The following is a 14,588-nucleotide window of genomic DNA, read 5'->3' on the forward strand; positions in this document are numbered from 1 at the left end:
TATTACCGCTATATTTTAAGAACATTATTTTACGAACAAAAATTTACAAAAATTATTTTTTTTTACCACAGCTTTTTTTTCAGTATCTGTCAAGTGATAAAAGTGCTCGTTGTTTTCCACAAAAAAGAGGAAATACTATTAATTAATGGTTCTGCTTTTTATTACGAGTAAAAATAGAACCCGATAACTAGGACTTACGATATTTATGTTTTGTGCGTGTTTGCGTTTTAACCGAAAAAAAAAAGAATGCATATATTGCTGCTGCAGAAATAAAATGGATTATCTATGAAACCTATGAAGGGAATGTTGTAACCATCGATGTTTGTGGGAAATAAATTTAAATGTTTCGAAATGGCGAAATTGATGATAACGACTAACTGCCCTCATGGAGAGAAGAATAGGAAAGATTCAGTTGAAATACACAGCTGGCGGTTGCATTTGATAAACTGTGAAGAAAAGCAGTTAGCAGAATGATATTTATTTTAAATTTCGTTATAATGGAAGTATGATATAACACTTTAGGTAATTTTGAAGGTAGAGCACATACAGAAATCAATATTCTGAGTATCTGCTTCTGGCATCAACAGCAACTAGTATATGGATGGACGTGAAGTCGAACAAATATCGGATGGCAGTTACGAGTATTACAGTTCACACGACTTCTCATGTTCTGTGCGAGAGTTCATTTGTCGCAATGATTGATTCCTGTCGCCTGTTGTCGTTCCAGTCTTTCTGCGACCATTAACCAAACACTTTCAGTTGGTGAGAGGTCTGGAGAATGCGCGAGGCTACACAAGAGTCGAACATCTAGTGTATTGACGCTTCAGATATCATTTAATGGAAAGACCATTGCCATAACCTCTCTTCGGAATAGGCTCTGGCAACCATTGTTCCATGTAATATGGACAAGACACCAACAACCATTGCCATAATAACAAGCACGAAAATACTTAGGATGACTCGCGTTTTGTTTGGAGCTACATCCAGCCCATTTTTTGGTTGCCGCTACTATCAAACATCACATAAATACCTTTAAAGAAACAAATCAGAAGCTTTTCAGGCTGAACTGTCAGTCATAAAAGCAGCAACTGAAATTGCCCTTCTCAATAATCTCAACGAGTTTACCTCAAAATTTGACTACCAAGCAGCTATTTTAGCGATTAAGAATCCACTTTCTTCCTCTACAATATTTTCTTGCATAAATTTTCTACTTGCTTTAATTCCAAATACAAAATTGGTCAAAAGATGTAGTGGCCATTTCGGTAATGATGAAGCATACATTAGCAAAATAAGCAGCTGTTAGTCAAGATGGTATTGTGTAGTCTTCCCATGGCCTCGTTCAACACTAAAATACCAAGCAAAACAAGTCGCTTTAAAATATTGGCAATGCATGTGGAGTAATGTTTCCCAAGGAAGACGCACAAATAATTTAATTTCAAATGTAAGTTTCTGTACTCGGATTCTTCATTAAATTACTATATAACAGGTCATGGCCGCCTCCCCACCTATATCTACTCACGAAATGTGGCAAGCTCCGAAATCTGTGTATATTGGGAACAGGACACTTCTGATCATGGAAGACTCTTTGATCGGTGTCCGCCGATAACATCGCGGCAAAATCATCGCGGGCGAAAACGTCGCAGAGAAAACAACGCAAGGCGAAAACGTCGTGCTACAAAACATCGTGGGAGAAAACATCGCAAAGAGAAAACATCGCAGTTCTAAAACATCGTGGTACAAAATATCGTCGTCGAAAATAAAGCGGTTCAAAAACTTCGCAGTTTAAAAACATCGTCGTCGAAAATATCGCGGCAAAAAATAATGTATCAACAAATCATCGCAGGACGATAACATCGCAGACCTGCTTTTTTCAGGCTTTAATAATTGTAAATGGATATTCCCATAATGATTTGTGAGCGCGAGATGGAAAGAAAGATAATTTTTACTTTCATATTTTTTATTAACTAATCAATTCTTGCTAAAAAAGTAAGAAGGAAACTTAATACTTAAGAATAAACTAAAGCAGAAGAAGAAATAATTTTCATTAAGAGTATTAGATTGACAAAAGTGAAGAAAATAATCTCATAATTAGCAATTTTTTATAGATAAGTTCATGCAGTTACGTAGCTTCCTTTTTCTAAACATTTTTAGATTATACTTTTAATGAAAAATTACCAGTACAAACTTTATAAAAAATGATTTATTAATGACCTTTGTTAGTTAACTATGTCAGTTTAAAATTATATTAAGTGCTATAAGTTGCCTTAATTTTCTATGCTTAAATTTCCTTCTTACTTTTTCAGCAAAAATTTATTAGTTAATAAAAAATATGAAAGTAAAGAATATCCTTCTTTCCATCTTGCGCTCACAAATCATTATGGAAATATCCATTTACAATTATTAAAGCCTGAAAAAAAGCATGTCTGCGATGTTATCGTCATGCGATGATTTGTAGATACTTTATTTTTTACCGCGATATTTTCGACGACGATGTTTTTAAACTGCGAAATTTTTTAACCGCTTTATTTTGGACGACGATATTTTGTATCACGATGTTTTAGAACTGCGATGTTTTCTCTTTGCGATGTTTTCTCCCACGATGTTTTGTATCACGACGTTTTCGCCTTGCGTTGTTTTCTCCGCGACGTTTTTGTCCGCGATGTTTTTGCCGCAATGTTTTCGGCTGTAACCCTTTCATCAGCCCCCGGTGCCTCTCCATCAAAACTGGGTTAGAAATGTACAGTTAGTGCCGTGGGAATACCTATACAACCACTGGTATGCTCTAGTATCCCGCCCACTTCTGTCTGTTCTATGTATTGAAAATTACAGAACAGTATGAGCAGCATGAAGTCTTGCAATGTCCTGCTGAAATGTGGGGAAATTAAAGTCCTCGAAGATATAACACAGCTACAGGAATTAAAAGCTCAGCAATTTTAGAATGACTGATTAAAGTACCACATACGCGTAACTGAGGTGAATAGGATGTGTATTCAATGACAATCAATCCAAATAACTGGCGACGTGGTATGACGATGAAGAAAGCAAGCTTCCAACGTTCAAGGTTCCTCCACATAGGGATTCGACCACCATGATACTTGTAAGCAAAAGCCTGATTCATTAGAAAAGACGGCGTGGTGCCACTGGTGTGCGCATGTACGTCATTGAAAGTACAATTACAGGCATTGCTTTCTGTGCTGTAGCGTCAACAGAATCCGAAGCAGACGTTATCGCAACATACATGCTCATACTTGATGTTGTCCAACACTCCTAATTTCATGACCCAGGGTACGTGACGTAACTGTACGATCTCAAATACCCTGCGTAGAAGGTATTGTTTGTCTGTGGTAAGCAAACGCCACTAAGATCCTACACATCATTCTGTGTGCCCTCTTTAACCAATCAACTACAAATTCGCATAACAGTCACTAGATCTCAAACAATGCAAACAGCGAATGCGCAATGCAATAAACCGGAATCTCAGTATGCTACGATTTTCTCACCATCGAATTTTGATATGTGCTGATATGAGCTGCTTCTTGCACGAGACATTTCACGAACTTCAACTTCAACACTATTTCCAAATGAAAAATCACCATTTTAACCTAGCTTTCCATACTGCTTTCGAGTTATCAATTACTCTTGCTTGTAATGCATGCATGCAGTGAAATCCTTGTAATTTGCATATCCTAGTATAATCTATCTTTTAGGCAAATTTCAGGTTTGTTGTGCATTTACTTCAATGGTGTAGCAATTTTAATGCTCAGCAGTGTACTTGAAGACTTGAAAAATAAATATGTATATCTCTTATGGTACTAATTAAAGTAATATTTTCTTAGTGTATTACTTCGAATTTAAACCTTAAATTTTTAAGACATAAATTTATAGTGGCACTCAAAGCGAATATTTTAGCATCTTATTTCTTGAAAAGTAAGGTAATTAATTTTTATAAATATATATTAAAGAAAATAAAATGTTTCTTACTTTTCACTACCTAGTATTAAACCTATTATTATTATACCTATTTTTAAATGTTATGCATAGACATTAGGTTATTTCGAAACAGAAGACGTGAAAAATGAGCAGTACCCTCGCCGGGACTCGAACCTCGGACCTCTCGAATCCGCACCGATTGTGGTGGCTATTACACCACGAAGGCATGCTAAGAAGGCGGGAGAAATACCTTATAATTATTATATTTTCAATTTTCCAGATTTAAAGTTCTACTACAGCTTAAGTTCAAGGGCGGCTTAGATTTGAAGTAATATGATATTTAACATTTTCAAGCACCTGATACACATTAAGTACGTAAGAAACATAAAGATGTAATCGAGATTCTTAGATTATAAATTCGCTGAGGGACAAATAATAGCTTAAGTCTTAAACATTCAAACTAAACTGTACATTCTTCCTCTTATTCATTAAAATTTTGAACTAAATCCAATTGTCTCATGCTTTTACCAAAGGGATTCTGTGACAGGTCAACCGAATTTAAAAGCAAAATAAATGCTATACGTGCTGAAAAGATCCTGAAGCGTATTCACTTATTTTAATCCAACTGTGGGAAAAGAAGGGAACTTTTGAATAATTGATGTTCAAATTAGTCTTCGCTAAAAATCCTTCATCAAAAATTCATTACCCTTATAAGCCTTGTCAAACGTAATTGATCAGAGCTCATCCCAACGAAGTCGGCGCTCAGATTACCGAAGGAACGCCCCCTCACGCTGTATCAATTTCTTCTCCATCTTATCAAAGTTAAGTCGCGTGTATTTGTTTTCTGCCGTACTATCACCAACTGATCAACATTAAAGAGTTTATCACTTCATTCCAATGCATAAAACCGGAGAAAGGAGAAAAGAGTTAGTCGAACAAAATGAAAGGAGTAGACTTCCGCGTGAGTAGCGAAAACCATATCTGAAGGTATATGAAATTTTACAAGTTTAAATAGAAAGTATCCAAAAAGTTAAAATTATGCGGAGAAGAAGCTGAGGTTTTCGAACCTCTATGCCCACTTCGAAGATCATACCTCTATACCCTCTTTGCTACTAGAAAAGTGACAATTAACCAGGCCGAAATACAAAGCAGTATATTAGTTCAGTGAACGGAAGAAAAGGTGAAAGTTGATTTCGTCTTGAAATTTAGAAATATTATCTTTGTGCGATAATTCCAAATCATTAATTAAATCTATGCTATTTTTTGTCATTTATTACATATTTTTAAATGAGTAATACTGGAACTTATACTTTTAAAATTAAAGGGCGACGACTACTCTGTTAAAATATTAGAAGAAAGTCATTACAATATCCTACTCTCTTTGTGATGCCAAGTTTATAAATTTATTATTTTTTTACATCTCAAAACTTGAAAAAAAATTTTTCATTTATTTATAAAAATAACTACAGTTCACCAATAAAGCTAGTCAGTCTGCCTGTCTCTGAAATTCGGTCTTTGTTTAATTTTCGATTATATAGAAATGTGCTGCTTACCCTAAGATTAACGTTGCTAGAAACAGGCATTATATTTTAACCTTAAGACCGTGTTTAAGGCATACTGAAAACATTAGGTAAGGTATAAGGTATCAATTTCCAAATTAACTGATATAGATCAGAAAGTATTTCCCTTAAAACAAACGCTGCAGCGTCTGTTAACATTATTTAAATAATGAAATCATATATTCCTAAAGCGTGGAATTTCAAATAATAAAACGTGTTTGTTAAACATATTTTTTTTTCTATTATCAAATATTCATAACACTTGAAATAATGCATAAACAAAGCGAAAGGGAGAAGTTAAGATCTATATATTTCTAAACAGAGAGATAAGAGAAACGAAATGTTAAACTTAAGTCACTAAAATATAAAGCTTAATATATATAAACTGTCCGCAGCAAATAACACTGAAGCAATTTTCAAATCATGTATATTAAGCACACGCATTTTACGATTTCAGTCGTTTTGGATAAAGAATCTGAGTTCACTGATTCTTAAACAATATTCAATGGTTGGTGTCCTTTCCTCATTAAGACGTTTCATTACTACCTCAATGATTACTGCGCGCATTTTGTCAGGCATGGTAAAGGATTATGACGGATACATAATTCAAAAAAGGATCGAAAAATTCCTGTTTCAAACCTCTTTAAAGTTTTCATACGATGACGCAGGTTTCGCTACCTCACGAATGTCTCTTATGTCTAATAATGGAAACAGTAATTGTGAATATTTTGCAGTGTAGTATCTATAGTAGCTAACAGAGATCCAATAAGCTACTAAGTTACTCTTTGACCTTCCATTTTTGACAATTTGGAAATGTCTTTGCTGTTTTCAGATTAGCCTGATGTATACCAGTTTCAGTTCTAATGTGATCTTTTCATGTTAGACAGCTTCTAATTTCGCTTTAATGTCTTCAATTTTTTACAATTTTATTTATTTAGTTAAAATTAACTGCATTAGTTAAAATATTTTTGCAGCGGAATGTGAATTTTTCAGAAGCATGGTATTTCATTCTAGACCGCATAACCCGTCCTCCTTTTCTTATGATATGTGTTCTTAGTGAGTTTTCATTGCTACATTTTAATCTGAACTCCTTCATCTTTTCCTTCACCTCAGTCCTTTCCAGAATATGCATAATAGAAGAGTATTTAAGGAGAGGACGAAAGGATTAATGGTAGAGATTTTATAGATTAGCCAATACAGACTTTGCGATAGATTGTTTATTACATCTCCATTTATAAATTGAGATTCGGAGACAGAGATGAACTTCAGTTGGCTGATTGCTGTTTAAGACAAAGCACGCGAGAGATCTTTACATTGAAGCCAAGCCTTTAGAGAACACTTTCCGAAGGAAAATGGTTCGTATTTACTTTACCAATGAGTTCGCAAGAAATCGAACATGGATTTAACTATTAGTTCAGTGATCTTATTTAAGCGGCAAGCGAGTAGATGATCTACCGAAATTAAAAATTTTATTGGAGAGAAAGTTTTTTTAGAATCAATGACAATTTTAAGAGAAAATTTGCGTTAGGTTACGAGAACAGAAAAATTTTATGTTAAGATAAAATCATAACTATTAATAAATTTTTATAGCAATAATTTAAATGTGGGTTGTTTACTTTCGTTAATAATGGTAAGCATCATTACTAAGGACTTTACCAGGAAAGGACGGAAATCTTGTCCTACTACCAACTGTTTCTAGCTGTTAATAAGATACTTAATTTCAGCAGTATTTCATTGTACCATTCAAAAGCAATTTCCTGACACACTCAGCAACTTCAAAAATATTTAGGGTAACTACAATAAGCGGTAGTAATTCAGCTCATCAGCATTTGCTGGTAGTAACTCGACATAAACTCGATTTTTGAAAAACACGACAAGAAAAGGAATCTGACGCAATAAGCCGTAATACACAATGTGCTTCATCTTCATTAACGGTAGACAAACAACATTTTCAAGTAGTTATGTGTTTTCAGTATACAGTCTCTATTGTCTAGCATAAATGGGCCTGAATGGTGGTCAGGTAACCGAGAATATCGGATAATAAGATAATACTTGTATTACTGAAGAAATGTTATTACAGTAGGTCTCCTGAGCAGAAAGCATTTAATTAAAACCTGGCGTGAAAGAAAAGACACATATAATAATTGCAGATTGAAATTGGTGTACAGTTTTACAATTTTAAACCTAAAAATCTACAATAATAAAATAATATCATTAGGAAAAAAAGATACATCCATTGCGATATACACTGCACAGCATAAAAGTTATACTATAAAGAAGAAATGTATTATGATGGATATTAAAGGAAACGATAGCATACTTTATAAAGTTCAAGAAATTGCTCTGCGAAAAAACTACTCAATATCATGGTCAAGGGAGTGGTTAGCTGATATTACACTTGCTATTTTCAGAATTGTGACCTATTTTAAAGAAACGCGAACAATACATCTTGAGTAAAATATGCAGTATAACAGTAATAATAATAATATTTCTAGTATTTTGATTTTCAATTTTGATGATATGTCGTATAAAACGAAGTATCCGATAGCCAAAGATCGAATAATGGGAGGGAATTGCATTAAAAAAATAAATGATGAATTTCACTACTCTATCAGGCACTAAATGTGTTCCAATACATTCTGACTCTCATCGGCTTTTGTATATCTTTCAATGAAATTCATTTCATTTTTTTCGTTCAATAAAATAAATTTCCATTATAATAAAATTCCTCCCCTGTTTCCTCTTTTCACTCAATTCTTTTGTCTTTTTCTGAAAACTGCATATACTATTGCAAATTCTTTTTATTGGCAAATTACATGTTGTTGTCGTTGTGACATATTCCACTTGTATGACAATGATATCAGATCAAATCAACGAAAGTATTGCCGCCAAGAACGCAAGTTTTGCGCCTATCGTTGGCTTAGGCCTCAAGCACCTTATAGATAATATTACGAATTCTCCCAACTCCGTTCCAGGTTTGAAGGAGAATACAGAAGGATCCGAAGGCTTTCTGAATCTCTTCTCCTTCCATCAACATCTTGAGAGAACTTTCGGCTTGACAGTACTTTAAGTGCTCCAGCGCCGCAATCATACAAACATCCATGCCTTCTCCTGGATTCGAATCTGTGTCTAAGGCTAAGCTGCCAGCTCCTTTATCACCATGCCAATAAGGCTGCTGTAAATCATATAAACAATAATAAATTTCGCTCCATGAGATTACATTACTATCTGTTTTGAAAACTATACAGAAATATAAATACATATGGCAGTTATATAATTTTTAGAAATTTCGTAACGATGTATCAAATAACTACATCTGGAACAATTTGCTTTCTTCTCAGAAGCCATTCCTACTCATAGTATATTTCAAGTCATAACATTCACAGATATTTACACAAAGCCTCATGATTTAACTTTCATCAAGTATTTTGTCCACAAAGTAATTTGGAAGATTATTGCAGGAGTAAAAAGCAATCGATAATACTGATTGCATCCAAAGTCAACGGCCCGCCAGCGGCCGAGCGGTAAAGTCGCTGAACACTGGTAGTTCGGTCCGAGGTTCGAATCCCGCAAACGGGCTGGCTGCATAGGCGTTTTCGTGGTTTTCCTCATGTGTAACATGTATACGATCCAGTTTTCCTTGGAAAGTCCTCCACGAAGGCATATCTCCCCTTAGGCAGATAGCCCTCGAGGCTTTGCCATAATCACACACATCCAAAGTTAACGATAGTTATGCTTGAAAAACACAGAGAGGGGCTAAGAGCCACGAAATCTCATGCTATTAACAGTCCTCGGGCAGTTTTTAACATTAGTCTCTGGAAGGACTTAATTTTTGCCATATAGTCAATTACCGCTTAATTGGAAGTGGATTATTCGAGTTGCGGTTTAATAGAACTATCATTTTTTCCTAATTTATTGCAGAATGATAGAAAAATTACTCTCACAAACCGGTAGCGTAAAACAAAACTGTCTACGGAAAGTGCAAAAGGTAAAGAAAATGCGTAATGTAGCAGCAAAGATAGGAAATAATCTTATTGTATTTGGGAGTTTTTTTATTCACAACAATACATAGTTTAATTTTACTTAAATCTGAGTCTATATATGTATATTATGATTCTAGTTTAGATAAAGTATTAAATGTAGGTGAAATAAATTATATATATGCATATAGCTTTTTACGCGAGTTTGAGCTCGAAGATATCGTTCACATGGTGGTACAAACATTCTTTTTTAATCGCCTTTACAATTTAATTTCTTCATTTCTAATAAGGTTTATTTTTTTATATACAGTTATTTACAGTTTATGTTTTATTTACATTTTCTTTGAATACTTATTTAATTTGCTCAACTAAATGAAATAAACTCTCCTGATCAAATATCCCTGCTTGAAAAATAAAGTTAAAATGTAAGTAGTATGGATTATTACTTTTAATTCGTGTCTTAACGGCCCTTGGATTAAGTGTAGACGTAGATTTTAATACAACCAAGTAAATCGGGAGTTAACAAACATTGTACTGTTGATTGCTTAAAAGCCGGTCTGCTTTGGATCAGCAGTATGCTACCTTTAATAATAGAGGAAATGAGAAAAAAGACAATATTACTGAGAAAAACGGAAGGAAGAGAAAATAATGAATTTGTCAGTATGTAAGTTTCCATTCTTCTTTGTTGGTAAGCTAAATTGTTTGCTTTTGTCAACAACAACAGTATCTTATTCAAATATGACAGGAAATGTTAAAAATGTTATGCTACTATTTAAAACTGTTGTAAGAAATAAAATGTTCCCTTAAAATATTTACATGCATTTTATGGTAGAAAATGGGAAAAATATAGTCACATATATTTTGTATATTTATGATACTCGGATTTCTTAAATTTTACAATATTTCTAACCTTCATGATTCAACTGCAAGTTCTTCAAACTATAGCAAATTTCAAAAGATTTTCCAGTACAATTATAAAACAAATTCTTTGTGAAAGTGAAGCTACGCATTTCCAGCTCTCGCTAATTAAGAATTTGTAATATTCTAGCTAAACTCGATTTCCTTGTAAGCTAGAATACTGAAGACCGACTACCGACTGTTTGCTGAGTTCTTGTAAGTAACAAGTCCATAGAAGGGTTAAATTACATTTTATTCCAAATCAAAATGAATTAACATTTGGCCCATCTCGAGCGTACAATAAGCCTTCAGTTCGGCTTTAACTCAAAATAGAAAATGTAAAACTTATCTAATGCTAAATTAAATTAAACAAGCTGCACAGAATCAACTAACGGAATTGGCCCTTATTTAAAGGTCACCGGCTTGTACTAGTAGGCATGTAGCAGTACGCCATAGAATAGTAATAAGCTTAGACTAGCAGCAACAACGCGGCCGAAGGGCAGAACACGCTTTCCTGAAGCGACCTAGAATTCAGCTTATATAGCTTATATACTCGTTTCTACCACCTCATTTGCATAAATCGTAATCGTAAAAACTCATTCTGGTAGGAAAACGTAGGTGTGAAATTAGAATGCATAGAAAAGGTTTCTTCCAAAATAAAAATAAGTGTTAGAAAATTAAAGTAAAACCCTACAGATTAATTTTACAATGTCTAATTTAAGATCTCTTGTTCATTAACAATAAAGCAAATCAAGAATAATTTTCTGGAGCCCATTATATAAAATGATTACGATCATTTGCGGACATTTGTAAACCGATATAATAATACTTTTAAAATCAAAATTATCCTCCATTAATTTAGAACCTTGACGCACGCTTTTTAAGATCAACTTTTCTCTTTTCAGTTATCTTCAAACCAAAATTTTTCTGTTGAAGAATTTCTTGAAGAATTTGTAATAGTAATTGTAATGTAAATCATTTTATGCCTAGAATGGTGAAATAGATAAACAAAATTCTGAGACTTTTTATACATTTGAGAGCAATATATAATATTTTGAACTGAAATTAATTTACAAATTAGATCGAAAACATTATGTCATGATAGCGTCTAATTTCGAGTTAAAATATTTATAAATAACTAAGCAATATTTACTACGCGTTGGGAAAATAAAATTCATTATTTAAGTGTGCATAAAAATAATTTGTTTCGGAACACTAACTTCTTTACAGTTCTGAAAAATAACTATGCTTTAAAACTAACTTTTTTTCTCTTGATCTTCTATTTTTATATTCGAAATTTATCTTTCAAATATAGAAATTCGTACCACAAATTAAATAAAGACACATCGACAAATAAAGAATATTGTTAGGCATTGCGTTGTCGACCAGGGAAAGTCTTCCAGTTAAAAACTATACGCAGAATAAAAACGAAACAGAATTATCAATGCAATGAGCATTCTGCTGGAGGATGGAATAGCAATGCAGAGGCATTTTTTAGTCGAACGATGTATAAAACTAAAATTGTGGAAACACTATTGTCCAAAACTAAAAGCCAACGACAAATGCCGAATTGTGTTTCAGAAGTTAACGGAGTGTCAAAGGACTGTTTTACAACTAATCATATGATATGTGACACTAAGAACATTATTTATTGGTTCTACTAAATAATGTAAATATTTATAAAAATTATCAGTTATGATACATTATGAAATATAATTAGCTATAATTTCAAAATAATAAAATTAAAGTGCATGCAATATTTTAAAATCTCTAAGTTTTTACACAGATAGCCCGAGCCAGCACAAGTGTGAGGCACTTGCTTCAGGTGAACAGATAGAAGGGGCTTCAGTTTAACCATGAAAATTTTAAAGAAAATTACAGTTGTTTAGCAAAAATCGCGATACAGTTTGAAAATCAAAACCATCAAGAAGCTTTGTTTCAAGACATCATGTTTAAAGTACCAAAACTTCATTAACATTATCTGTGATAGTTTACAAGCATTATACTCATTCTTGATAAATCCTTAAGTTTCTAGGTTATGTCAAATACACTGGTGGACAATTGTTAAGGACGGATCACAAACGGCTGTATAGCGAGTTATAAAGTGTGTTTGGATGCCAAATGAAATAAAATAATGCAAGAATACTAGGGCATAGCAATAAAGATATCTGTACATTGTGTCAAATGCTAGAGAAAAAAAGCAGTTAACGAGAAGCAGTGTTAAATACTAGTATATTATGTAACATAATATAATTTAATCTTAATATAACAATATATACATATAACAACACAGAATCAACATAACAAACAGAAAAATTATTCTTAAATTCTTCAGACGTCTTAAAATACATACGTCTGAAGATTATTCAATAAAATTATCAAAATATTATGCTATTATTTCACTGCAGTCGTTTTCTACAATGTATGTTTTTATCCCAGAATTTCCAATGTTTGGTTTGGTTAGTTGATTAAGCAGCACAACGGATACTTTCCTCCTGGGACGGACACCTTCGTGGAGGAATTTTGGAGAAAAATTGGTTCTTATCCACGATACATATGGGGAAAATCACGAAACATTCCATGCAGCCAAAACCGTTCGACGTAATTTGAGCTCAGGTCGAACTATCAGTGTTCAGCAAATTTACCGCTCAGTCTCTGGTGGTCTGGAAAGAGATTAAGAATTTTGGATTATAAATAATACAACTGAGTTAAGAGAAAAATTAACGGCGCCAATTTGTTTTCAGAAGTTCTGTGGTTTCACAGTATTGTATACATTATGTTCCAACATTAATATTTATTATTGCTACTAAAGTTCTGAAATTGATTTACATTTGATAGTGAGCTTCATAGATTAAACTTACATAAGGAATAATATATTGATCACATCAGTCATTCTCTTCTATCTCTTTTAAATTTGAACTGCAGCTCTTTGTGTTTTTACTTAACCAAAATAAGCTTTCCAATTGTTGCCTAATATTTGTTTCAACAAATCTAAGGTACGGAAGTTTGCTGGATTGGTATCGGAGCATTAAACACGAATGTCTAAAAACTAAATGTACCTATATAGCAGGTCTCGAGCTAGGAGTTTTGCAGGCCCATGTTATCTCTGCGGGTTCTGTATAACAAAAAATGAAAACTAAAAACGTGTGTTACCTTAATAACGAATTCTATCAATCTAATTGCTATGTCAAAAGTATAATCCATTATCTGCATAAAATTATAAAGAGCGTCCCCAGTTGTTACAATTCATAACATAAAATTGTACAAGAATTTCGATTTCGTTGGTTATGGCAAAGCTAACTAGGGCTATTTGGCTAAGGGCACAGATGCCTTGCAAAGACAGGTTATTTAAAGCAGGAGAGATGAAAAATGAGTAATGCCCTCGCCGGCACTCGAACCACGGACCTTTCGATACGCGCCGATTGTGTTGGTCATTACACCACTAAGGCATACTAAGAAGGCGGGAGAATTTCCCCCTTTTAAAGAGCGACTGGGGATTAAGGGACCCAATCGCCAAATCCTGGTGGTGAAGAATCATCATCCATTACTTTTTTTAGTTTGGGCATAAATGTAGAGACATTAGGTTATTTGAAGCAGGAGAGATGAAAAATGAGCAATGCCCTCGCCGGAACTCGAACCATGAGCCTCTCGGTATGCGCCGAGTGTGCTGGCCATTACACCACAAATGTAATTCTAAAAAAGCAGGAGAAATACCTTACAGCCTTCGTGGAGGACTTTCTAAGGGAAACTGGCTCTTATACAAGTTACATATGTTGCAAACCACGAAAAGGCCCACGCAGCCAGCCCGTTCGCCTGGAATCGAAGCTACCAGTGTTCAGGAATTTTACCGCTCGGTTGCTCGTGGGCCCAGGAATTTTGTAAATCATTATTTAATTTATTATTTTGTAAATTTAATCTCTTGTTCTCATTAAAATAAATGATAAATTATTTTTCTTCTTTTAGTGCATTAATTATCGTATTAATTTTAAATAAAAGCTCAGTTTTCAAAAACGTTTTAAATATTTTTTTCGTACAAAGTTTGGCATGGGCCATTTTTCATTATAAAGTTTGCTGTGGGTCGAACATACACATTCAGATTTTGTCCCTATGTATCCACATGAATTTTCTTTCAAAACTCTGCACTTGGATTTATTCACGGTTATTTTTGGATAAACTGTAATATAATTGTCGCTTAGCAAGATAAATAGAATCACCATCCGAA

General features: G+C 33.7%; 1 long non-coding RNA gene across 9 annotated transcripts in view; it reads right to left on the bottom strand.

Annotated features, from left to right (window-relative positions):
* LOC118193129 (uncharacterized) overlaps window positions 1-14,588 on the bottom strand; it is a 156,962-nt gene that overhangs the window by 12,723 nt on the left and 129,651 nt on the right. For 3 of the 9 annotated variants that reach the window (XR_015038683.1, XR_015038680.1, XR_004758885.2), the window contains one exon: window positions 10,020-13,029. The exons of 1 other annotated variant lie outside the window; for it this stretch is intronic. This is a non-coding gene — a long non-coding RNA (uncharacterized LOC118193129). Of the gene's footprint in view, window positions 1-7,590; window positions 8,665-10,008; window positions 13,030-14,588 lie in introns of those variants that run through there. 5 more of the 9 variants (XR_015038681.1, XR_015038682.1, XR_015038679.1 and 2 more) reach the window with 4 other exon arrangements.

The sequence above is a fragment of the Stegodyphus dumicola genome, chromosome X1 (assembly GCF_044657685.1).
Source record: "Stegodyphus dumicola isolate Sdum_Otavi_A_Nest chromosome X1, ASM4465768v1".
Classification (NCBI taxonomy): domain Eukaryota; kingdom Metazoa; phylum Arthropoda; class Arachnida; order Araneae; family Eresidae; genus Stegodyphus; species Stegodyphus dumicola.